Below are 25,916 nucleotides of genomic sequence, written 5' to 3'. Positions count from 1 at the left end.
CTAAAAGGTGTTGGGTCCTTTGGTAGTGAAGCGTGGCTTGTGCTGGTGACGCAGGACACCCCTCCTTCTCCTTCCCAACCCCCCTACTTCTCCCTCTCCCATGGGGCAGAAGGAACTTAATCTCGGAGTTGTGGAACTGCTTGACCACCACCGGCAGCACTTGCAGACCACAATCTTCTCCACCTTCACGATCCAGATAGAGTGGGTCTAGGTCGGGTATCGGGCGCCCATGTCCTGGTAGCACTGCAGGCAGTGGCTGAGGTGGTCAAGTCGTGGTATTCCCGGTACATGGTGTGGGTGCCGCAGCAAGAGTCGACGCACAGCCAGAGGCCCAAGTTCTTCACCAGCAGGGGAGACATCACGAAAACCTTTTTGCAGTAAATAATTTCCCCAGAAGACTTCATCTTTTTTAGCTGAGATACAAAGTACTAGAAGCGGGACTTGGCAACAACATGATTAGGTGCAAAGATTAGCATGCCGTAGAGAGGCAGCGTGCGTGCAGCACTTGAGGGGTCTGAGGAAGGTGTGAGCAGGCAGCACCCCACCACCTTGTACTCTCACAGTGTGCCCAAAGCCTTCACAGTACTCCCTCTGCGCTGGCCGCCATCCACTGAAAGCTATTTGCATCGTTGACTACTATGAATGAAGGTGCTGCAAACATTCATGTACAGTTACATGCACATATGTTTTAATTTATTTTGGATAAATACCTAAGAATGTGACTGATGGGTTGTTTGGTAAGTATATGTTTAACATTTTAAGAAATTGCAAAATTATTTTCCAAAGCAGTTGTAGTGTTTTATGCACTCACCAGCAATGTATGAGAGTTCTAGTTGCTCCAGGTCCTTATCAAGAGTGGGTATTTGAGTCTTTTTAGTTTTAACCTCTCTGATGATACCTAGCAGTGACTCGTGGTTTTAATGTGCACTTCCTTGAAGATTAATGATGTTGAGCATGTTTTCATGTGTTTACTGATCATTCATATATCTTCTTTTGTAAAAAGTCTGTTCAAATCATTTGCCCCTTGTTTTATTGGTGTGTTTTCTTGCCTTACTATTAAGTTGAGTGCTTACCATTGTAGTTTTTGTTTTGTTTTGTTTTGTTTTTGAGGTTAAAAGGAATGCTTTATTTCTGCACAAGGTTTCATAGTTTTGAAATCATTTTTGCCTCCATTGTCCCATTTAATCCAAGAGTACCATCAAGATTACCAACAAGATTTTACTGAGGAGGGGACTGAGTACCATTAAGGATAAGTAATTTGGCCATATCCACGAACTTTTTAAGTGGGAGAGTTGGGGCTAAAACAAAGGGTTTTTTTGTCTCCAACTGCAGTGTTCTAGTTCTGTAAGATATACTGTCTTTCTTAGTCAGCTTGGGCCGCCCTCGTAAATACCATAAAGTAGGTGGCTTAAACTACAGAAACCTATTTTCTGACAGTTCTGGTGGTTAGAAAGTCCACTGTAAAGGTCTAGCAGGGTGTGGTTCTGGTGAAGATCTCTTCCTGGCTTGCAGTTGGCCACTGTCTCCCCGTGTCCTCACATGGCCTTTCCTTGAAACAAGACAGTTCAGACTTACTGGGGATAGAGAGGATATCTTTTTGTTTTGTATTTTTTTGTTTTGTTTTTATTTTTATTTTATTTTTTATTTTAACTTCTCAATATACATTGTAGTTGATTTTCGTGTTCCTTTACCCATTCCTCTTCCCCCACCTGCCCACTACATCATATCTGTTCACTTGTCTTAACAAGTTCAAGGAATTGTTGTGATTGCTGTATCTTCTTCCCACCCCCACCATTTATTTGTTTGTATATTTATTTATTTTTAGCTCCCACAAATAAGTGAGAACATGTGGTATTTCTCTTTCTGTGCCTGACTTGTTTCACTTAATATAATTTTCTCTAAGTCCACCCATGTTGTTGCGAATGGCAGTATTTCATTCTTTTTATAGCAGAATAGAATTCCATTGTGTAGATGTACCACAGTTTCCTTATTCACTCATCTGATGATGGACATTTGCAGCTATTGGCTATTGTAAATAGTGCTGCAATAAACATGAGAGTACAGATATCCTTTCAGCATGATGATTTCCATCCCTCTGGGTATATTCCCAGCAGTGGCATCGCTGGGTCATATGGTAGATCTATCTGCAATTGTTTGAGGAGCCTCCATACCATTTTCCATAAAGGCTGCACCATTTTGCAGTCCCACCAACAGTGTATGAGAGTTCCTTTTTCTCTGCAACCTCGTCAGCATTTATCATTCTCAGTATTTTTGATATTAGCTATCCTAATTGGAGTAAGATGGTGTCTCAAAGTGATTTTGATTTGCATTTCCTGAATGCTGAGCGATGTTGAGCATTTTTTCATTGTCTGTTGGCCATTCATATATCTTCCTTTGAGAGATGCCTATTCAGCTCCTCTGCCCATTTTAATTGGGTTATTTGGTTTTTTTGTTGTAAAGTTATTTGAGTTCCTTGTATATTCTGGATATTAATCCTTTGTCAGATCTATATTTTGCAAATCTTTTCTCTCACTTTGTTGGTTGTCTTTTTGCTCTGTTGATTGTTTCTTTTGCTGTGCAGAAGATTGTTAGTTTGATATAATCCCATTTGTTTATTTTTCCTTTATTTGCCTATGCTTTTGGGGTCATATTCATGAAGTCTGTACCCACTCCTACTTCCTGGAGTGTTCTCCTGTGTTTTCTTTAAGGAGTTTTATTGTTTCAGGGTGTATATTTAATTCTTTAATCCATTTTAAGTTGATTTTTGTATATGGTGAGAGGTACAGGTCTAGCTTCATTCTCCTGCATATGAATATCCAGTTTTCCCAGCACCATTTGCTGAAGAGGCAGTGTCTTCCCCAGTGTGTGGACTTGGTGCCTTTGTCAAAGATCAGATGGCTGGAGGTGTACAGGCTGATTTCTGGGTTCTGTATTCTATTCCATTGATCCATGTGTCTGTTTTTAGGCCAGTACCTTGCTGTTTTAGTTATTATAGTATGGTTTAAAGGCAGGTAGTGTTATGCCTACAGCTGTATTTTTTTGGCTCAGGATTGCTTTGACTATGCATTGTCTTTTGTTATTCCATATTAATGTTACGAATGTTTTTTCCATTTCAGAGAAAAATGTCATTGGAATTTTGATGGGAATTGCATTGAATCTGTAGATCACTATGGGTAGTATGGACATTTTTACAATGTTAATTCTTCCAATCCAAGAGCATGCGATATGTTTCTATCTTCTTGTGTCCTCTTTAATTTCTCTCAACAATGGTTTGTAGTTCTCATTGCAGGGGTTTTTCACATCCTTAGTTAACTTTATTCCTAAGTATTTTATTTTTTTGATGGCTATGGTAAATGGGCTAGCTTTCTCAATTTCTTTTTCTGCACGTTCACTGTCGGAATATAGAAATGCTACTGATTTTTGTGTGTTGATTTTGTATCCTGCAGCTTTGCTGAAATCATTTATCAACTCTAGGAGTTTTTCTATAGAGGCTTTAGGCTGTTCAATATATAGAATCATATCATCCGCAAAAAGGGACAGCTTGATTTCATCCTTTCCAATCTGGATGCCCTTTATTTCCTTCTCTTCTCTGATTGCTCTGGCTAATATTTCCAACACTATGTTACATAGGAGTGGTGAGAGTGGGCATCCTTGTCTAGTTCTTGTTCTTAAGGGAAAAGCTTTCACTTTTTCCTCATTCAGGATGATATTGGCAGTGGGCTTAGCATATATGGCTTTAACAGTGTTGAGATACTTTCCATCTATACCTAACTTGTGGAGAGTCTTTATCATGAACGAATGTTGAATTTTTGTCAAATGCTTTTTCAGCATCTATAGAGATGATCATATGGTTTTTGTTTTTGCTTTTATTGATGTGGTGTATAACATTTATTGATTTGCATATGTTGAACCAACCTCGAATCCCTGGGATGAATCCAACTTGATCATGGTGTATAATTTTGTGTATGTGTTGCTGTATTCTGTTAGCTAGGATTTTATTGAGGATTTTTGCATCAATATTTATCAAGGATATTGGCATGTAGTTTTCTATGTTTGATGTATCTTTGTCTGGTTTTGGTATCAGGGTGATGTTTGCCTCACAGAATGATTTGCGAGAATGGCCTGTGTTTCATTCTTTTGGAATAGTTTGTAGAAAATTGGTATCAATTCCTCTTTGAAGGTTTGGTAGAACTCTGCAGTGAACCCATCCAGTCCTAAGCTTTTCTTTGTTGGGAGCCTTCTGATAGCAGCTTCAATCTCTTTTATTGTTATTGGTCTTTCAGATTTTCTATATTTTCTTAGCTCAGTTTTGGTAGTTTGTATGTGTCCAGAAATTTATCCATTTCCTCCATATTTTCAAATTTGTTGGCATACAGTTGTTTATAGTAGTCTCTAATGATTCCTTGTATTTCTGAGGTATCTGTTGTAATATCACCTTTTCCATTTCTAATTTTTGTTATTTGGGTCTTCTCTTCTTTTCTTAGTTAGCCTTTCTAAAGGTTTGTCAATTTTATTTATCTTTTCAAAAAACCAACTTTTTGTTTCATTGATCTTTTGTATCATTTTTTGGATTTCTTTTTCATTTAGTTCTGCTCTGATCTTAATTATTTCTTTCCGTCTACTAACTTTGGGTTTGGATTGTTCTTGTTTTTCTAGTTCTTTAAGGTGAAGTGTTAGGCTGTGTATTTGCCATTTTTCCATTCTTCTGAAGTACGGATTTAATGTGATAAATTTCCCCCTTAGTGCTGTTTTTACAGTATCCCACATGATTTGGTACAATGTGTCATTATTTTCATTAGTTTCAAGAAATTTTTTGATTTCCTGTTTAATTTCTTCTTGGACCCATATATCATTAAGTAGAATGTTGTTTAATTTCCATGTGTTTGTATAGTTTCCAGAGTTTCATTTGTTGTGGATTTCTAATCTTAATCTATTGTGATCTGAAAAAATACATGGAATAATACCAGCTTTTCTGAATTTGTTGAGACTTGCTTTGTGACCTAACATGTGGTCTATCCTGGAGAATGTTCCATGTGCTGATGAGAAGAATGAATATTTTGAGGTTGTTGGATGGAATGTTCTGTAGATATCTGCCAAGTCCAGTTGGTCTAAAGTGTTGTTTAGATCTCGTGTTTCTGTATTGATTTTCTGCCTAGATGATCTATCCAGTGTTGAGAGTGGGGTGTTCAGGCCCCCCACTATTATGGTGTTAGTATCTATCTCATTCTTTAGATCTAATAATGTGTGCTTTATAAATCTGGCTGCTCCAATGTTGGGTGCATATGTATTTATGGTTGTTATGTCTTCTTGATGGATAGATCCTTTTATCATTATATAGTGGCCTTCTTTATCTCTTTTTATGATTTTTGGTTTAAAGTCTATTTTATCTGATATAAGGATAGCTACTCCAGCTCATTTTTCATTTCTATTCGCATGATGTATCTTTTTCCATCCTTTCACTCTTAGTCTATTTGTGTCTTTACAGGTCAGGTGTGTTTCTTGAAGGCAGCGTATTGTTGGGTCCATCTTTTTAATCCATTCAGTCAGTCTGTGTCTTTTGAGTGGGGAATTTAATCCTTTTACATTTAGAGTTATTATTGAAAGGTTTTGATCTACTCCTAGCATTTTATTGATTTTCGTTTAGATGTCTTAAGTATCTTTTGTTCCTTTCTTCCTGATTTTCTGTTTGTCTTCTGTGTTTGTTGGTTTCTTGCAGTGGTAGACAAACTTTTTTCTCTTTATTGTTAGCATTTTTGTTTTACTGGTAGGTTTTATTCTTGAGTATACGTGGCAGTGATGGTTGTTTTCAGGTATCAAACCCAGTACTCCCTTGAGAATTTCTTGTAAGGCTGGTCATGTGGTAGTGAACTACTACAGTTTTTGTTTCTCTGAGAAATATACTGTTTGTCCTTCATTTTGGAAGGATAACCTTGCTGGGTTAAGTAGTCTTGGCTGGCAATTTTTGTCCTTTAGTATTTTGAATATATTATCCCATTCTTTTCTGGCTTTTAGGGTTTCTGATGAAACGTCTGGTGTTAGTCTGATTGGGGCTCCCTTATAGGTGACTTGATGCTTCTCTCTTGCAGCTTTTAAGATTCTGTCTTTGTCTTTGAGTTTTGCCAGTTTGACTATCACATGTCTTGGAGAGGACCTCTTTTGGTTGAATATGTTTGGGGATCTTTGAGCCTCCTGAATCTGAAGATCTGCCTGTGTCTTTCCCTATACCTGGGAAGTTTTCTGCCATCATTTCATTGAATATGCTTTCAATGCCATTTCCTTTTTCCTCCACTTCTGGAATACCCATGATTTGGACATTTGAGTGCTTAAGGTTGTCTGTTATCTCTCTTAGATTATCTTCAATTTTTAAAATTCTTTTTTTTTTTTTTTTTTTTTTGTCCACCAGTGTCATTTCAAACAGCACATCTTCAAGGTCAGAAATTCTGTCTTCTGCTTGTTCTAGCCTTCTGGTTAGACTATCTGTGGTGTTTTTTATTTCACTGAATGAATCCTCCAGCTCCATAAGCTCTGCTATATTCTTTTCCAGGGCATTGATTTCTTTGTACATTTCTTCTTTCAGGTCCTGTATATTTTTTCTCATTTCATTGTGTTGTCTAACTGAGTTTTCTTGTGTCTCATTTAGTTTCCTTAGAATTGTTGCTTTAAATTCCTTCTCGGTCATTTCAAGGACTTCCTGTTTTATGGGATCTAGAGCTTGAGAGTTTTTATTTTCCTTTGGTGGTGATGTATTTTCTTGATTTTTCATATTTGTGGTATCTTTCTTTGGTATTTAGTCATTGTGGCAGGGGTTATCACAGTCCACTTGTTCCACCCTGATTGTCTGGTTTGGATCCTGAAGGGACTGCCAATTCTGGGCAGCAGGAACGAGCCTGAGCTGGGGGTCCCATGGTGCCTGCCTGTTCCAGCATGGCTGACTTGGAGTGTGTGGGCCTGGCGGCCCACAGGCCTCTCTGGGCAGCGGGCACTGGCCTTGGCTGGGGATCCTGTAGCTCCTGACTGTTCTGGTGTGGCTGACTTGGGACATTTTGTAGTTGTTTTTTAAAATATATTCTGGATATCAGTCTTTTGTCAAGTGTGTATTTTGCAAATACTTTCTTCCAGTTTGTGGCTTTTCTGTTCATTTCCTTAATTTTGTCTTTCTAAGGGCAGAGGTTTTTCATTTTGATGAAGTCTAATTTATCATTCTTTAATGATTTGCCCTTATTTTTGTTTTAAGAAACCTCAGCCTATCCCAAATTCGTAAATATTTTCTCCCACGTTTTCTCATCTAGTCTTTTACAATTAAGTGTAATGTTAGTTGCAGACTTTTGTAGATGTCCTTTATCAAGTTGAGGAAGTTCTCTCTATTCCTTATTTGCTGAGACTTTATCATAAATGAAGCATTTATCAAATGCTTTTTCTGTATCTATTGAGACAGTCATATGGTATTCTCCTTTATTCTATTAACATAGTAAATTGCATTGATACACTTTTGAATTTCAAGTCAACCTTATTTTCCTGAGAAAAACCTCACTAGATCATGATATAGTATCCTTTTAAATATTGCTGGATATGATTTATTAATATTTGCTAACAATCTCTGCACCTACATTCATTAGGAATATTGGTCGGTGGTTTCCTTTTCTTGTGATGTCTTTATTGGGTGTTGATATCAGAGTAGTGCTGGCATCACAAAAGAATTTGGGAAATGTGCCCCCTTTATTTTGTGGAGGAGTTTGTGTAGAATTTATATTATTTTTATCGTAAATGTTTTATGAAATTCACCACTAAATCTGTCTGAGCCTGGAGTAAAGCTAGGTTAGGACTTTGCTTTTTAAAATAAATATTAGGAATTCATTTCTTTAATAGATATGAGGATAATAAGGTTTTCTGTTTCTTCAGTCAAGGTTGGTTATTCGGGTCTTTCAAGGAATTTGTTCATTTCATTTAAGTTGTCAAATTTGTCGAAGGTGTTATACTACTTTCTTATACTTTTAATATTAATAGAATCTGTAGTGATGTCCCCTCTTTAGTTCCTAATGTTAGTGTCTTCTTTCTGCTTGATTAGTGTAACTGAAGACTTATCAATTTTATTGATCTTTTCAAAGATTTAGCTTTTGGTTTCACTGATTTTCTCTTTTGTTTGTGTTCCATTTTATTGATTTCTGTACTTATTTCCTTCCTTCTGCTTACTTTGGTTTAATTTCTCTTTTTATCACTTAAGTTGAAAGCTTTGACTCCTGATTTTGGACTTTTTTTCCCTAATATAAGCATTTAAAAGTATAAATCATGCTCTGAGCACTGCTTTTGCTGTACCCCACAAATTCTGATATGTTGTACTTTCATTTTCATTCTGCTTAAGACGTTTTCTAATTTCCCTTATGTTTCTCTAATGCATAGATTATTTAGAAGTGTGTAGTCTAATTTCCAAATATTTAGAGATTTTCCAGGTATCTTTCTGTTATTGATTTCTAATTAAATTCCCTTGTGGTCAGAGAATACACTCTGTGGTGTGTGGGGTTTTGCGCGGGGGGGGGGGCTGTTTTTTTTGTTTTGTTTTATTTTTTAGTGGCTGGGAGGAGAATATACTTTGAATGATCTCACACTTGTTTAATGGCAGAATATGGTCTATCTTGACAATTGTGTGCCCTTGAAAAGAATGTGTATTTTGCTATTGTCGAGCAGAGTAGTCTACAAATGTCAGTTAGATCAAGTTGGTTGATAGTGTCATTCAAGTATTCCACGTCCCTACTGATTTGCTGCCTACTTGTTCTGTTGATTGTTGAGAATGAAGTATTGAAATCTGACTATAATTTCAGATCTGTCTATTTTTCCTCGCAGTTGTCATTAGTTTTCACTTGATATATTTTGAAGCTCTGTTATTAGGTGTCGTCAGGACACTCCACTCTAGTTGCTCAGAAGTCAAATGTCTTCCAGGCCTATGTGAGCACTGGGAATTATTTGGCTTGCAACTTCCCATCACTCTATAATAAGGCTGCCTTGGAACTTCGCCTTATGTCTTCATAACTGTTTACTCAGCAACAGTCTCAAGGGCAACCCTACTCAATTTTCGGAAGCTCTTTTTCTTTATAGCACTCTCCTTTCTGGAACTCTGCTCTTCCAATTCCAGGTTTCCCCACCTACTGACATTCTAATCTGTCTCTTTTACTCAGCAAGACTGCCATACTCTGCTTGGCCATGCCACTTAAAGGGTTGAGAAGCACCTGGGCAGAAAGCTAGAACTATTGTAGGACTCGTCTCACTTGCTTCCATTCTCTTTGGGTTTGGAGCCCTGCACTGCCTGTTGTTGTTCAATGACTGCAAAGAGTTGTCCATACATTTTGCTTAGAGTGGATGGGTATGTCTAGGAGAATTTTTAAAAAACAAATCCATCCAAAAGTACTAGAAAAATTCCGACTTTAAGAGTTTCAGGAACTCCGAAAAATAGTTTAACTAGTACTCCTGACATCAAGGATTGGTTCTGTTTGCATTAAGCCAGAGCTAATATCCCTAAGACTTCTAATGGTTCCAGCAGGCTTTTAGGAGGTCGCAGGCAGTGTTCATCCATTCATCACAAAAGACACATTTACATATATCTCACATCAATTATAATCCACTTCATAACTTAGTGTCTATTTATTCATCTTCTTTCTCAATGGATAATAGATGTAAAGTGGGAACATATTCCATGTTATATATTTGTGTTATGTGAATGTTCAGAAAAAGCCAGCCATACTTTTACACATTACTTACAGATGACTCATGGAATCTTCAGAAACTTTTTTTTCTATCCTAACTCTGCTGAAGATGACTTTTTCCCAGTGGTTGGTCCTACCATCACCTGAAACAAAACTTCTCAAAACTTTTGATCTACTTGCTCCGTCAATTTTTACTTCACCCCCATAGGGCAGAGTTGGGATAGATAGTAGCAGGATAAAGAGGGGAAAGGGGAATAATCATGAGTAATATTAGTGTCTAACATTAAGCTCTTATAGTATGCCATATATTGTGTTCATCAGTCACTACAGGCTCAGTTTGCTGTGATAACAAGCAACCCTGAAAGCTTGGTGGCTTATAACTTATAACAACAAAGTTTTCTTTATTGCTGATATTATTTGTCCATTGTATGTTGGCTCTGACGCTAGTCCATATTTTCTTTGCTCTGGCACTTAGAGTGATGGAGCACTTGCTGTCCAGAACATTGCTGGTCATTATGGGAGAGGAAAAAGAGAGCACAGTAAACTGTGTACTGGCTCTTAAATCTTCCCTGAAGTGTCATATATCACCTTCTCTCATATCTCATTGGTTAAATCAAGTCTATGGCCTAGGCTGACATCAGTGAGACCAGGAAGACTAATCTTCCCCCAGGAAGGAAAACCAAATATTTGTGAAAAATAAAAGTCTACCATACTGTGCTAAGCATTCAAACATTTTTTTCCTTTAATCTTTATAACAGTCTTCTAGAAATAGGTACTATTATTGTTTCATTTTACAGATGAATAAACTAAAGGTCAGAAACTTGGCAAAAGTCCATCAATATCAAATGGCAGGGTCTGGACCAGGCTTGTCTGACTCCCATTTTAACTGTACTATACTGCCATAAGAAGAGTAAAGGAAAAGAAAGGAGTAGAGGGGTTTGGGAAGGAGTGTAGCAGAAGGAAAGGAAAGGAAGAGAGATATTAAAAATAATTGCAAACTACTTTCTGTGGAAATCAGATCCAATGATCAAAAATGGGTAAAGAGAAGTGAATGGGGGAGGCTAGAGAGAGGAGAAAATTCTCTTACCTCAGTTCTTCCCAGCCCACCCCTCATCTGTCCATCCAGTACCATGTGTTTTGATTTCACACCATCCCAAGAAAGTCCAGCTCCTGCCTTCCCACATTCCAAAGAACCTAATGCCGTTACCTACCTCAATGTTTCCCCAAGTCTATTTCAGTTGTTCCGTTTATACTGTGAAAAAAAAATGAGTTACTACATAAATTCAGCATTGACGAAGATATTTCTGTCATTTATTCCTAGCATGTTATAAAAGTGCCAAAACTTGACAATTTTCTATTGTTGTCTCTGGAAACATCTATATTAGTAATATGTGTCCACCCTTTAACCAAAATCAGTATCCAAAACTTTCTGAAGCAGTTCTATGAGAACTGGAGGGGGATACAACTCATTAATATAACCTTAGAATTACATCAAAAAGAAAAAAGAAACTGGAAAATATGATTAGCATATATGAAAAGGCTTAAAATCTATGTTTATCCAAAAGGCTCGTATGAAAATATCAGATTCTTATAAGTAAATGAGCTGAGGAAAGAAGTGGATACTTCATTCAGGTAAAACCAGTAAACAAATACATGGAAAGTTCAACCTCACTAATGATAAAAGAAATGCAAATTCAGACAACAATGAGGTATTGTTTTTACAATACATTTTACACTTATTTTACAACCATTTTACACTTTTTAAAGGGGCATATAACTCCTTAAATGTCACCGCTTGAGCATGGTTTTTTGTTTGTGTGTTTTTTTAAGTGAAATTGCTATAATCTTAAAGTGTTGGCTTTTCTCTTTGTGGAGAACCACGTGGTAACATATAACAAAGATGTATGGGTTAAAGGCTGTAGTTGTTAAGCCCATATTTTCTTGCAAATGGATCCTGAATTTGTCCCAGCATTCGAGGGGGGTGCTGCAGCTACTAAATAAATCTCTGATGGAGAAATGTCTATCTCTGATGGAGAGGTGGGAGGCTCCTGCAGGGCCCTCACAGCCCCTGGGTCACTAGGTGAAATAAAAACCTCCTCGTATCCAGGCTTTTGACCTTTTATCCTACTTCTTGGGATGGAGTCTGAACAAATAATCCATAAGAAAAAGAAAGCCAAAGGAACAAAGTTTTGCTGCAGCATTATTATTAGAGAAAAGAGTATGAAATAAATGCTGAACAACAGGAGAACACTTAGCATCAATAAAATCTAGATAGTTCCATAGACTCTATGATAAAAGGATCTGACCTATATTCTACATGACCTAGGTTAGTCTTTCTCAAAGTATATTCTCAAGAAACACGAGTTTACTTTACCTCCACTAGAGTAATAATTAAAAAAACAAACTATTTTTATAAATTAAAATGTTTAAAAAAATATGATGTAACTGTTAAGGACTGCACAACAACATGGAATATGCTTCTGAGCTGGTGTTAATTGAAAATGTCAGAATGCACTCATTGCAATTGTCCACAATGGCTAGAAGGGAGCAGGGTCAAATGAAAAGTTTGATCTGCTGAGGTGACAAGACTGTAGGCAAACTTTTTCTCTCACTTATTTAGACTTATTGGGTAATTCAGGTAGAATATTTGTGTAATAAGAACCCTATTTTTAGAGTAAAGGAGAAATCGGACACTGTGACCCTTTTCTATTCTGCTTCTCATTGGAGGCTCCAGGATGTCATTATAATGCAAAAACCCCAAATCATCCTCAGTTTTGATATTTTTTAATAAATATGTTATTAGAAGCTTACTTTGAATTTAAATTGGTCTTTCTCGTGGGAGGGTTTATGTGTAGATAAGTAGCTCTTATATTAATCCAATTAACTTGGAAGACTGTACAGGGGAATGTACACCAACTGTAGTGTCCACTTGTAAATTTTTTTTAAATTACAGGTCATTATGCAGGATGTTTGAAAAGTCAGAAAGCATAGGAGAAACTGACATTTTAAAATTATTGTATTCACAGTTTTAAAAACACTTGATGTATTTTTGTTTTCAATTACATTTCAGGTGAGGAATCTATACATTTGAAACAGTAGATTTAGTTGTTAATCTGAAAAAAGTACAATAAACACATAATTTGATGTATTTCCAGACTATTAAATACTCCTGTAGCATTTTTATTATACTTTTTTTCAGATTAGCGATTCCAACCATTACATTATCTTTAGAGATACTTCATATGAAAAAGGGGCCTGGGGGTTGAAGAAAAACATTCAGCATATTATTTGGAAATCCTCACTTTTTTCAACACCCTCTAATGTTCTACCTTTCGCATTGTATTTATCTCATCAGCAGCAAAAATAGAAAAGCCCACAGTCTCCCAAATTGGGGGCATGGGAGAGTGGAGCAAGGGAGGAGGAGGAAGAGGAGCCGGAACTTTCTGTGGCTGTCCTGACTGAGAATTAGGGTTCAACAGCAGCCTTGAAATGAGTTATGAGTTTACTGATCGATGGGGATGGGATTAGAGGGAGTGAACAAGGAATGGGGAAAAGAGGTATGTGCCCTCCAGGACCTCTGAGAACAGCTTTCTTACAGTTTTCTCATATTGAGGTTGAGGCAAAGTTTCAAGGTAGATGAAGATCTAGTTGCCCCTCTCTCCCCACCCCAGAGGTAACTGTGTGTGTGTGTGTGTGTGTGTGTGTGTGTGTGTGTGTGTGTGTGTGTGTGTGTGTGTGCGCGCACGCTCAGGGTGGGGGTGGTAGCAGAGGCAGCGGAATGAGAAAGGAGAGGAAGATCTGAGACAATAATGAGGCTGTTGTGTGGGAGCCCAGAGCAGAAAATATTCTGACGCCTGAGAGAGAACAGGAAGGGTGTGTGTGTGTGATGTGTGTGTTTCTCTTTTTAGACCCTTTCATTCAAGAGGCATCTCCCTGGAGACTGAGGAGATGGTGGGAGTCCCCTGGGGTGCTGTCAGCTCCCCTTGCTGAGCTGCTGGAGAAAGAGTGAAATACTAGGTAAAAGAAATGCCTCCAGCCAGCTCCCAGGCAGAACTAGCACTAGCAGAATGGAAAGGGAGCTGAGAAGGACCCCTGACCTGAATAAATGGGAGAAGTTTCCAGATGTGGTTCCCTCCCCAATCTCAATCTTGCTGCACTAGCACTCTTGTTAGGAGGGAAAATTGGATTGTTCTATGGCCCCCTCCAGCTCTAGGAGAGCAGGAGAGAGGCTCCCCACACTGCTCTCACCTTCCTTGCTTCTGGCCAAACCCCAAAGCCCCCCCCCGCCAGCCTCAAAGAAGGGCCATTCCTGGGACCACTGCTGAGGAAGTCCAGAGAGTGGCTGGAGAACTGATGCCTTTCCTTCCAGGGACTTCAGAAGCCTCACAAGTCAAAAGCTCCACCTGGTCCTACTGTCCCTTCTCCTGAAAGGGTTGCCGGCCAGAGGTTTAGTGACCAGGAGCCACTAGGACACAGGAAGCCTGTGGGGTTGAAATGCCACCCATACATTTGCCACAGTCTTCGTTGCTACTCTTTCTCATTGCAAATGCAAACTAACCCATCTGCATTCTTGCTTCTGTGGCCCTATTCATACCATTGTTTCTAGAGAAAGTGTGCTCCGTGTTGGAAAAAAACAAAACCGTGATAAACGTCTGGAACACAGACACTTCAACAAATGTTGTCTTATAGGCTCTGGAAATGCCACCCTTACTACAACAAACATTTCTTGCGCATCCTATGCTAGATTTAGAAACACTGTGTTGGTGTTTTTATTGCCTGGGTCACCGCTGCTGGTACCATGGAATGGTTTTTCATTGTACACTCACAGGGCAGGAAATGCCATTGAATCACACAGTGAGAAAGTTACTACCTCTCTATTGCTCTTTCCTTCTGATTAAAACAGAAGGAGGTCTCAGTTTGGAGCTGATAGATCTTTAATACCTTCCTAACCCTTGCTTTTTACTACTATTATTACTGCTTTAACAGGCTATAGGCTCAGAGCTTTTGACAGGTTTCTGGCAAGAATTTAATTTGTTTGCTTTGTTTTCATTGCATTTATTTTTATAATTAACTTCTGTTCATGGCCATTGACACTGGTTTTCTGTTTTTGTGGTGATCGTGTATTTTAAAAATAAATTTAATTCAGAAATAAAAGGTCTATTTAAAGAAAAATAATTATGTTGTACAAACATGGGAAAAGCATGAGCCAAAATTTGGGAAGCCCAGGTCTCATATATCTTAAAGCATTTTTATAAAGAAAAGTACTCACAGCAAACTCATTAAAGCAGTGCTTCTCACTGTCTACAAGGAACAACCAGATTTATTTATTTTTGTTTTAGCTTTTAATAATTTTCAATTTCCACTTTTGTAAAACATAATAAAAAATGAATTACTACAAAAAACATCACATTCTTGGGTTTAACAGCAATGTCAAGTAGCTATAAAAATTTCTAAATGCTTTCTTTCTGTTTCTGCACATACCTCCAACAACCCTCCATGGACTGCACCCCTGTCACACTTCGTGTAGCTCCACACTGGGGAGAAGAAGGTGAGTTTTCTGTTTTTCTGGTGGCTGGCCAGTATGGGGAGCCAAACCCATGACCTTGCGGTTATAAGGCTATGCTCTAACCACCTGAGATAACCAGCTAGCCCAGAAGATGAGTTCTGCCTAAGCAAAGCCAAGCAGGTTAATTCTGAAGATGGTTCAGAGAGAATGTTGGCCTCCAAATTATGTGGCCTGCTTGAAACTAGGAAGCTTTTCACAGTGGTTTTATTTTTAGTGGCATCTAGACATTCTCTAATTTATCCAACAGAGAGTACTTACTATGTACAAGATAATGCTTGAAGCACCCAGAGGTGGGAGTAGAGGGGAAAAGAAAATAAGGATAAATATAACAAGAGATAAGTTTTAAAAAATTAAATAAAAACCCCAAGAAGCTCATAATATAATACAGAAGACAGGGTATCTATTATACAGAAGACAGGGTATCTATTATACAGAAGACAGGGTATCTATTATAAAGCAGTAGTTTGTTAGGAACCATGAGAAGGATTCTAAATATAATAGAAATTTATTATGATAGAGACAGTCCTTGCTCTGTTCCAGGCCCTTGCATGTCCCTGTTTGTTATGCCTCCGAGAGAGATCCAGGAGTCAGGTGGGTGAGATGGGCACTGCTGTCCCTGGACCAAGCAATGGAAGATGGTTCATTGGCCAGGGTTGCTAGGATCCTTTTGAGAGAGGCCTTTAACATCCACCATGGCACTAATCTAATCTAGAAAGTTCAGTATTCTGATTTTTCATGGGCCATCATGAAGACAAGAAGGAGCATGAGAATTTGTTAGCCTGAATTTGCAAATATAAATTAAGAAGCCTGTATTTCCACAAGTCTTTATTTGCCTGGATTGTCTCTTACTGCAACTATGGCTTAGTGAATAGATCTGCCCATTCCAACCAACTGGGAAATCCCCCTGGCTCTTGCACTTTTCAGGGAACCATAGTTCCCAGAGTTGACTAGACCTGGGGCTACCTAAGGCTGAGTGCAAAATAGAAGACAAGCCACTGGACCTTTAAAATAGTGCATGAGTTGGAGTCTGGGGAAGAATAAAACTATTGAAAAATTTTCAACCTTAAAAGAAACTTCTATGTGCAATGGGAAGTATTATTTCGGTTATGGAACAAAAAGAAGTTTCAATGTAAATTCACCTGTAAGGATTTTATAATTTGGTAAAAGGTATCAAAACATTCACACAAAAGGCTAATAAAATATGAGTGAAATACAAAAAAAAAAAAAAAAAAAACAATACAAAGAGATAACAAAGTTAATTATCAAATTCATTCATTCATTCCAAAAAATATTTGAGTGTCCACTATTTGCTAAGGTGCTGTTTCAGATGTTACAGATCAATGAAAAAAAATTTCTGCTCACATAGAGCTTATATTCTAATGAAGGAGACAGACGAAACCAAATTAATTAAGTATATAGCATGTTAGATGTTGATGAGTATAATAGTTTGGACACCATCTAACAACAGAGAAAAATAAAGGGGATATGGAATGTAACAGAGTGTGCCTAAGGGGGAAGGGAAATTTCTATTTTAATAGGGGGCCTGGGAAAGCCTCACTGGGAAGGAACCACTTAAGTAAACATGTGAAGGACTCAGGGGAGTGAGCCACGGTGATATCTGGGGGAAGAGCATCCTAGACAGAGGGAATAGGAAGTACAAAGGCCCTGAGGCAGGATCATGCCTAGAGGGTTCCAGGAACAAAGAGAAAAAAGGGCCAGAGTGATTGCAGCACAATGTGAGGGCTGTAGGAAATGAGGTCAGAGAAGGAACCAGGGGTCAGAAGATGTGAGAAAGTCCTCGCTGGGCCATTGTGGTGACTTTGGTTTTGTTTAAAGTGACATGAGTGGCCATTGGGGGATTTTGAACAGCAAATTGACAATGCTCTGACTTACATTTTAAGAGGATCACTCTGGCTGCTGGGTTGAGAATGGACCTTAAAGGGACAAGAGTAAAGAAGGAGGGAGACCAGTGAGGAAGCCAGTGCCATAACTCAGATGAGAAATGATGCAGTTTAGACCAGAATGGCAGCAGATGAGAGCACACGAGTACAGGTGATACGAAGTGGCCAGACTTTGGAGATATATTTTAAGGTAAAGCTGAAAGCATGAAAAAATGAGGCAATAAGAGTGATGCCAGCCCTACATGGATCCCGCTCTTTCTACTCCCAGGCCCTCAGTAAGCCTACGAGCATCTGCACCAGGATCTAACACATAGTAAGCACCCACATATTTCACGGACGAGGAATGGGCTCTGCCTCCTCTACCAGAAAAAGAGAAGACCTTGGGAAGAGAGATTTGGGAATAGGAGTGTGAATTAAAGCTTTGATGTTTGACATACTAAGTTTGAGATAATTATTAGCATCAATTGAATAGGCAGCTATATTTCCAAATCAGGAATTCCAGTGGAGGGGTGTAGGCTAGACTTATAAATTTGGGGATCATCAGCATTGGAATAGCATTTAAAGCCATGAGATTAAAAGAGATCAAGAGAGTTAATGCAAATAGAAATGAGAAGACATCCAAAGACTGAGACCTGGGGCTCCCCAACATGCAGATGCCATAGAGATGAGAAAAAAACCAATGAAGATGACACAGGGGAACAGTCAGAAGCAAAGCAGGAGACAAAGCAGGCAAGTGTCCTGGAAGCTGAATGGTTCACTCTGTTAATGCTGCTCATGGACCAAATAAGATGAAGACCAATAACTGACCATTGGATTTAGCAGTGTAGTGAAGATATCTGGAGAGACCGACAAGAGCAATATGGGTGGAAGAAGGCGGATGAAAGCCTGATTAGACTTGGCACTACACAAGGGGAGAGGGGGTGGAAAAGACAATAGGAAGAGAGAAATTAGAGGCAACCACCAAAGACAACTCTTTTGAGGAAGGAAAGAAATGGAGGGAGGAGTAGAATCAAGACAAATTTTTTTTTTGGCTTGCTCTAAGTTTTGTAGGCTGATGAGAAAGATCTAAGGTGATGAGAAAGGTCTAGTAGAAAGGGGAAACTGATGAGAGAGAATTGTTGAAATGACCTTGAATAGATGAGAAACAATGGGATCTAGAGCGCACTTGGAGGGTTGGTGTTTGCTAGATTCATCCACAGTAACAAAAGAGAAGGCTCAGTATGAATGCACCTGAGTGGTGCATGTGTTGGTGAAAGCTTGTAGAAATCTTCTCATTGTTTTCATTTTTTCAGTGAAATAAGAAACAAGTTTAGCAGTGGAAGTTTGAAGAGGGAAAGAAAGGTGCGAAATTGTTATCTAGGAGAGTAAACATTTGAATGGACCAGGGAAATGGGTCATGCTTCTCAGGCAGGATTAACGGCACTCTTGAGGTTTATAATTATGGATTTGTATGACATTCTATAGTTTACAAAATATTGCACTATCTCATCTAAGGTCTACCTGGAAGGAAGGCAGGACAATTATTGGCCCCAATTTACAGTTGAGGAAATTGATGTGTTGAGAGATGCTGTGACTTGCCAAAGTCACCTGACTGGTTAGTGGGGAGCAATGTGACCCAGTTCTTCTGACACTTGGTTTAGTTATTTTATATCTGCTGCCAAGTGGCCGTGGGTAGTATGCGAGCAGAGATGAAAGATTACTCGGGGTCAGAGTGGCCTGAGGAAGTTTCATGGAAGAGGCAAAGGGACTAGAAGGAGCCAGGATTTTCAGGTGAAGAGCAACAGAGAAAGCATGCCAGCTTGAACAGGAAACACACAAAAATCTTGTAAACAGTGTTACTGGAGACTGGATCCAGCCTGCAGATATGATTTGCATGGCACCTTTTTTTCTTTTTTTTTTTAATGAGCCAACATTTAAAAACTCAGGAATTTTTGCCTAAAAATCCAGATTTTTAGCTTCTATTGAATAAGCAGAACATCTGGCAACCCTGGGCCTGAATTTGTTTATGGCAGCCCCGGCTGTCTCTTTTAAACAGGACATAGGCTCTCCAGTTTGCCATAGTCCGCACCACTCCTTACTGTTTATACAGAATCCACACTATTCACTCCATTGCCTTCCCAGCATTTGAGTCTTAGGCTTTTTTTAGGAATTCTACAGCTAAAAAGGTAGATTGCAGTAAAACTTGAGTTCCAAGCTGAAGAATTTGGTCTTCGTTCCACAGGAAATGGAGAGCCATTAATTCTTAAGGAGGCTAGCCAAAGCTTAAAATAGCTCTTTCAAAAATGATTCTTTTATTTGAAGCTGGGAATAAGGTGAGGAGTCTAGAGTTAGGGGTTTAAGAGATGACTTCAAACCTCACTGTCTGGTGCTATGGTCTGAATGTGTTCCCTGAAATTTATATGTTGAAACTTAATTGCCAATATGATAGTATTATGAGGTGGGTCCTTTAGGATGTGATTAAGTCATGAGGACAGAGCCCTCATGAATGGATTAGCACCCTTATGAAAGAGGCTGACGGGAGCACCCCAGGCCCTTTTGCCCTTCCACCATGTGAGGACACAGCATTCATCCCCTTAGGAAGATGGAGAGTTTAAGGCACCATATTAGAAGCAGAGATTAGGTGTCACTAAACACTGAACCTTCTGATGCCTTGATCTTGAACTTCTCAGCTTCCATAACCATAAAAAATAAATTTCTGTTCTTTATAAATTACCCAGTCTTAGGTATTTTGTATAGTGCACAAATGAACTAACACACGTGGGGAAATGGGAACTGGGAAGCTAAGAGCTGGGCCTGGGCTGTGGAATGGGCGGGCCTGGCCTAAATGGCTTCCAGATGCTAAGATCAGAGTTGGGAGCCTTGGGCAGAGCAGAGGCAAGCAAGGAGCTAAACCTGGACTGGAAATGCATGGTCACTAAAGAAGTTAGGTTGACTGGCTCAGAGTCTGGAAGGGTTCCTTGAAATAGAAATACAAGTAGAGGGGAAGGTAGCCTTAAATAGGGGCCTGCAAGCATGAAGGGAAACATCAAAGAGGTCAAGCTGGTTCTGGCTGGGCAGGTAAAGGCTATACCGGGGTCACGGCTGTGGGAATGCAAACAGTGGGAGAGAGGTAAGAAGAACTTAGAAGGAAGGTTCCATAGGAACTTGGTGACTAACAGAAAGGGGATCTGAAGGAGGAATGAAAAAATTACTCTAAGGCTTCTAACTTGGGAGCCAAGAAAATCGTGGTGCCATAAACAGATATAGAAAAGTGAAGAGGAGGAGGAAGCATTTAAGTGTATGAGATCGAGGTGCCAGCAGCATGCTCAGGAGGTAGCGGAAAGAGTTTAGAGAGAGGTCTAGGCTGAAAGTAAATATTAGGGTATCATCTGCACAGAGGTAAGAGATGAAGATGTATGGAAGGCAGAGGAAGGGAGGGAAAGAGAAGAGCTGAGGAGTGAGGCGTGAATCTTTGGGCATATTTATACTTAGGGAGTTCATGAAAGTATCAGAGCACATCTGAGATGGAGGAACAGAACACTCTGCTCCACGCTGGCCAAGGGGCACAGCGTGGTGTTCAGTTAGGTCAAACCCTGAAAAGGCCAAAGAGAATGAGAACTAAGGAACAAAGGCAGAGGAAAGTATTTTCTAGAGAGAAGACTCCCACATTCATTTGTTTGAAAAATAATATTGAAAATCTGGCCTTTATCCAGGCCCTGAACAAACCAAGACCCTATCCTCATGGAGCTTCCATTCTACTGGAGAAGGCAGACACTACACAAACGTTGACTGTGGTCAGTGCCATGAAGAAAAATGAAGCAGGGTAAGTGGGCAGAGAGGGTGCGGGGAGTCCAGAAAGGCCTCTCAGAGGAGGTGGCATTTAAACAGAACTCTAGAGCTGGCCAGTTAGCTCAGTTGGTTAGAGCGCCGCGTTATCAAGGACTCTCTAAAGGAAGTGAGGGACGGGCCTTGCAAATATCCGGGGGAGAGCATTCCAGGCCAGGGGAAAGTAAGGGCGAGCCCTGAGCCTGGCACGGCTCTGTGGGTGTGAAAACAGCAAGGCGGCCAGAGTGCCTGAGGGGGGAGGACAGGAGAGGGAGGCAGGGACTTGGGACATTAGCAGAAGTGTGAGGAGCCCCCTGCAGGGTTAAATCCAGGCAGTGATATGGTGGTATTTATGCTTTAAAAGAACCGCTCTCGCTTGTGGGTGTTTCTGATGGGCTGTCTGCGGCTGGGAGGGTGGGGGCAGGGAGGGGCAGGGGCAGGAGCGGGCAGTCAGGAGGCTCGGCAGGAGCTGAAGAGAGGAATGGTTTGGAGCAGGAGGAGTGTGGAGAGAAGTATCGAGGATGCTGGAGGGCTGAAGCCACCAGAGGGGGCGACCTTGCAGATGCTATGAGGAGGGGCAAGGAGGAGGAAAGTGTTACATGTAAGATCCTCTTCACTCAGGGAATGTTTACAAGTTCGGAGGTACAAAGTACACAAGGCTCCCTGGCCTTCAGTTCCACCACTTTGGTTTTTTCTTGCACAGCCCTGTAGAATGGCCATTGCTAGAGGAAGGTAAATTGGTCAATGTTGAAAGAAGGTTGTTTTGGGAAGGAAACTTGATTTTCTGTCTCCACAGGAAAATGTTGACCTCTCCAGAACTCAGACATAGGTCTAGAATTGAGAGTTTCTTACCTCTTACTAACTAGAGTTTTAAGAATAACACCTCATGACATCCTGCTGCTTATCCCTGACTCTATGGTCTCCTGGACTCTGGGTACTGAGATGTGGGGGTTCCCTGTGGCCCACCATTCTCTCACCTTCTCCACACTAGGTAGCTGTGTCATCTTGCTCTCCAGTCTGCACACTGGCACTAAGTCAATATTCTCCAAGTGCTGCTTGGATCACATCAGGCCTCTCCTCAAAGACCTTTAGGGGCCCTTGTTGCTCACAAAGTTGTAGTAAATGCTTCGGTTTGGCCCCAGCTTACCTTTGTATCCTGCTGGTGTACTTATTCTAGGACCCAGCCAAGATGATAATGCTTGCTTTTCTCCAAACACAGACCACATTTCCCTATCTCTAGGCCTTTGCTCCTGCTGTCCTTCAAATCTCCCCCTGGTCCTTCCCTGCCTCTTGAAAACCTACTTACCATTCAAGACCCAGTTCTAGCACTTTCTCCACGAAGTCTTTTGAATGTGATCATCTTCTCTTAAATCCTTTCACAACTCAATATTCTCATGGTGCTTGCTAGATTCTTTTTGTGTTGGGGTTATCTGTGTGTCTGTCTGATTCTCTCCTCCCTCCCCACATTAAATTGGTGCTTTCAGGGCAAGAGCTCCCTTTTCCTCTTGTTTGTATCATCTGAGGTCCTTAGCACAAGGCCTTGAACATAACAGGCAGTCAACAAATACTGAATTGGACTGCTTTTCAGACAAGACAAACAAGAATTCTGAAAGAAGTCAGTGTGGGAAGAGAGACTTTAAAGCAAGCATTCACAAATGTGGGAATGGCCTGCAACGATCAGCAGAGGGGCGGCCAGTGAGATAGACACAGACCTGGCAGAGAAGGAAGTGCAGGCCCAAAGCCAGGACCACAAAGTCACGCTGCCACACGTGGCCCTGCTGCATGGACGGCCCACCCCAAGGGTCCCCCAGGAAGTTATGCACATTGCTCTCACTTGAGACAATTCGCCCTCCTGCTATAAGCTCTTCCAGGTGGTTTGGAGAGCCCCTCTCACCAGCCACTTTTACATGACAGCTGCATGAGCAGAACAGCTGGCCTCCTCTACTCCCTTAATCTGTGTGTCTACCCCTGTCTAATAAGGCCTTGGTCCACCAGGCCAGTGCCAGGCTCCCTCCCTTTGTTTATTCTGATTCTCTTTAACTGTTTATCACCATGAAATTACCCCAAATGTGACCTGCACCTAAACATCAAAATAACTTGGGACAATAGACTCTTAATCCCCAAACAGCCGTTTCAGCTTAACGAGCATGGAAGAACCTCTACAGTTACTTAATTCAATTGCCCCCAACTAGGCTGCAATGCAGAATCAGCTGTGTAACTTTTCTATGCACCTCCTCTGGAAATCCTGATTCAGTAGGTCATGGTGGGGACTGGAATCTGAATTTTAACACATCTCCTGGGTGGTCCTCACACAGCCTTGGGAACGCTGATGTCATCTCTCCCCTCATCTTGTAGATGAAGACTCTGAGGCCCAAGCACTTGGTTGCCTGGTCCAAGGTCATGCCCTGCTGGTGCTGATAACCAGTGCTTCCATACACTTCACAGGGTATGTTATCCTTCAATAACTTGTGAGGCTGGTATTATTAAAGGACTAACCATATTTCACAGAGGAAGGAAAGAAGCTGCAGAGCAGGGAAGTGACTCATCTAAGGTCTCGCTGTTCATGGACAGACCATAATTGGGCCCAGATCTCTTGAGCCCCAATTCTACCATCTTTTCACTGAAAAATAAAGGTCCTGAGTTCAAGCGGGTGATGGTGGATAGGCTGGGTGGGAAGGACATTCCAAATGCAAATCCACAGTCTGGCCTCCTACAGCTTGCTGTCACCTAAAAGAAATAAGTAGCATGCAAAGGCATCCATCGACTCACTTACTGAAAGGCTTACAAGCTTTGTAATGATTGATTGAAAATTTTAAACATATTTCTAATTATGAAAATGTTCAAAAATACAAAATAGGAAAGAATAGAATAATTCCATTTACCTTAATAGAAAATTCTTATTTATCCAACATCCAAATTTAACAGTGGTCACAATTTTGTTTCATTTGCTTTATCTGGCCCTTTCTATTGTTTTTCTTTGCTGAAGTTCTTACATTTAGAGATCTTAAAACAAATTTCAGACATCATGTCATTTTTTCCCTTCGTCCTGCAGGATGCCTCTTGTAAACACATGCGACCTTTGTGTTTAAAGGAGCGTGACTTTGCAGGCAGAGCCCCATCAACCCACCTGTTCCTGGAGCGCAGCATATCTGCCGAGTGTGCTGGCAGGTCTTAGTTTTGCATTCTGGCACCAGCTGTGGGTTCTCAATCATCCTGCCTGGCAAACACATTCTGGGCTCCTTCCAAACGCTCTGACACATTCGGGTGTTGATTTAATCTAGTCTCAGTTTGCCAGTTGCTCCTGAGTGTCCCCTTGCCTGCTTTAAAGACTGTCAGAAAAGGAAGTAGGGAAACAGCATCCAGACAACGGTTACTCAGTTCCCAGGTCACAGGTAGGACTGTAATTAACCCCTTCTTCCTGCACTAGGATACAGGATATGTATTCCTGCTGCCATAAATCTGAGGCACAATGACAAATTGAGAAGGACAGTCGGACTCTCTAGCGCACATCAAGAGGAAAGAGTGGTTATTATTTTTGGCAGCCACTTGTTAAATATTTGTCTGATGCTGGGGTGCTTACCAGTCACATTAAGATGAGAGGTGCTGTAATGCCACCTCTGCAGAGGTGTGGAGGGCATGGTGAGCAGGTCCTTTCATAGTTCACTTCATTGAGGCTGTCCTACTGCTACATGCCACCAGCTGTTCCCATCAGTACTACACATATAAAATCAAAAGCTAGAGCCATAAAATCTGGAGTTAAACAGGTCTGTCTATAGCTTTTGTCCTGGCCTTTGGCATTGCCTCAACCAAAGCTGTATGCAGACTTCCCTCAGTCTGCCTGACCAGCACCCCTACCTCCCTGTCCACCCTCGTGAGACATTCCTAGGAAGCGCCAGGATGTTAGTCCTCTGAGATTCTTCAGCATTCATTCTGCTGATGCACCATCCAACACAAGCTGGACACAGGAACTACAACTTTGGGTTAAGTTACCCACACTTCTATTTCTGGGAGACGGCAGCATTTATGTGTCCTAAAATGCTTTGGGGAAACCGGAATAGCCAAGCTTGACACATATTTTTAAAAACACCTACAAGTTTCCACTTTTAATTTGAGTAACCAATACTTGAATACGTAGTAGCTACATGAGGACTTCGGTCCTGGTTTCTGCCACCAACATGCTGATATCTTACACCCATTGACTCACCTAATTAAATTCTTCTCTCACAGGATCACATTCCTGTTTTCATGTGGGTGAACAGGCACTGAGATAATCAGTGCTATAGTTATTTTTCTACTCAGAAGAGAATTGATGTCATTTGGCATCTAGACGCATACCCCAAATTGAAAATAAACAACATGTAGCATCATTTACAGGGTATAGGCTATGTCTTTAGGATACTGGAACCACCAGTAAAAAATTATGATTCAGTTGATTAGATGATTGTTTTTTTATAAAGGGTTATTTACAAATGACAAATGACAGGCACCATCTATTAAGTTTACCTTATCTGAATTGAGGTAGAGAGTAGGGTGAGGCCAAATTATACCTTGAACACAAAATTTAAGGAGGCGTTCACTCTCAGGGTCATGAAAATGTTAACCCTACGCTTGCACAACCTTGAGAGTGAGTGCCTCCTTAAATTTTGCACACTGGTCACATCACTCTGTGGACTGGGGTCAGCTGAGGACACAATAATTACCTTGTTAAGTTACACAGTCTCCCAGCCCAAATCCGGGAGATTCCAATTCAGTACATCTGGGGTGAGGCTCAGGAATCATTTTAAATAAGCTCCCTCAGGTAATCCTTATATGTAGTCAAGTTTGGGATCTGCTGATGTAGTGTTTAGAATATCACAATTAGAAGGTGACCTTCTGTGAAATTTAGCATGATTAGCTCCAAGTAAATGTACTGGGTTCAATTCTGAGTTTTTCCCATGTAAAAAGTATTTG

General features: G+C 40.3%; 1 pseudogene; it reads right to left on the bottom strand.

Annotated features, from left to right (window-relative positions):
• LOC134382013 (large ribosomal subunit protein eL20-like) lies at nt 1-24,226 on the bottom strand (annotated as a pseudogene).
• Nucleotides 24,227-25,916: the final 1,690 nt, after the last annotated feature.

The sequence above is a fragment of the Cynocephalus volans genome, chromosome 1 (assembly GCF_027409185.1).
Source record: "Cynocephalus volans isolate mCynVol1 chromosome 1, mCynVol1.pri, whole genome shotgun sequence".
NCBI classification, from domain to species: Eukaryota; Metazoa; Chordata; class Mammalia; order Dermoptera; family Cynocephalidae; genus Cynocephalus; species Cynocephalus volans.
Note: the sequence above shows the minus strand (reverse complement) of the source record. Positions and strands in the feature narration are given on the sequence as shown.